Below are 1,457 nucleotides of genomic sequence, written 5' to 3'. Positions count from 1 at the left end.
ATTACATAGAAAGAAAACCCTTCAAAAGTAGTTGAACCAAAAAAATAACGTGGGAAATCCATAACGTCAAGGTTGCACTAAATTGACAATAGATGGAGGAGAGAGATGCAATTTGTATCTTGTTTTGCCAGCGTCTACTTAGATTGTGAGAGAAATTCATCGGTGGGTGAGGAAGAATGGCAATAAGATCCTTATCACACATTGACCATTGTATGCTTGCGTCTGATGCGGTAGAATGGAGAGGTCGCATTTTCCTTTTCCGAGTGAAGAAGAAGTCAGCCTTCTTTTTCACTGATTGGGGTGTTGCTGCTCACAAAATTGAGCTCGCCGTGTGCCATAACCGACATTGCACCACTATGCGCATTCCGATTGCTTCATATAGGCATCGCCATCGCTCTCTTAAGACCATCTCTTCGTCCTTCCTTATTCTTGCATTCCACAGTCTCTCAACTCAATATTCATCGCACCCTCGTTTCATCCCTCCACTCTCGATTGCCTACCAGATTCCAACGAATGGCCCCCCACCACCATACCACCGATCCAGCGCAAAAGATGCATGTGGCCCAGAAAGAGAAAGAGGAGAAGGAGCACAAGCATCGCCAACGTATGGCAGACGCTTGCGCCATAGCCGCAGGTGCATTTGCTCTGGTAAGAACAAATCTACACCAACTATTGTGTGTTATTTGCCCTTCACAAGTATGACTTTGAATGTTGTCCTCTCCTCATTGTTTTTGGTGTTCAATTCTGTGCAGCATGAGCGACATGAGGCAAAGAAGCATCCCGAGGAGCGTCACAAGCACAAAGTGCGAGAGCGCGTCGCTAGTGTGATTGCGAGCTGGTGCTATGGCAGTTCATGAGAAGCATGAGAGGAAGGAAGCCAAAAAGGAGGCCAAGCACTTGTTGAGAGTTCACGCTCAACATCATGTGATCTTGTGTGCATAGCACCATCACGTGATCATATGTGCATAGCACTAACCTTATAGAGTGCTATAAAGGAAAGGGTTAGATCCCCTAAGCCTAACCCTAAAAGGGTTTGTATATATTCTATTTTTTAAACTAAATCTAGTGTACAGTTAGTCATTTTGTGGTGTGCTCTCTAGCTGTGCCCTCTCTCCTCATCTCCACTCTTCTCCTCTCCCCTCTTCATATTTTGTCATGGTATCAGAGCTTCCTTGTCTTCCGCTGAGACATTGAGATTCTTGAGAGTGTGAGAGAGATTGTGAGATTGAGAGTTCTCTTGAGTGATTGTGAGATTCTTCCGTTCACTTCCGTTGAGAGAATTTCCGTCGATTCATTTGAAAGAATTTCCGTTCATTCTTATTGTGAGAGAGAGATTTCATTGAGCTAGGAATCCATTGCTTGTGAGAGAGAAATAGAATTGTCTTCTTTCTTCTGAGAGATATAGATGAAGGTCCATTTTTGAGAGGTCCCATGACAGCTCGCTGAAGAAGACAAGG

General features: G+C 44.3%; 1 pseudogene; it reads left to right on the top strand.

Moving 5' to 3' along the window:
* Positions 1-431: 431 nt before the first annotated feature.
* On the top strand, positions 432-942 carry LOC147887040 (uncharacterized; annotated as a pseudogene).
* The last annotated feature ends 515 nt before the right edge of the window (positions 943-1,457 follow it).

Source organism: Dipteris shenzhenensis, chromosome 23, assembly GCF_047967505.1.
Source record: "Dipteris shenzhenensis isolate YYH24624 ecotype China chromosome 23, Dip_SZ_1.0, whole genome shotgun sequence".
Lineage (NCBI taxonomy): Eukaryota > Viridiplantae > Streptophyta > Polypodiopsida > Gleicheniales > Dipteridaceae > Dipteris > Dipteris shenzhenensis.
This window is presented reverse-complemented; position numbering and strand designations above follow the sequence as displayed.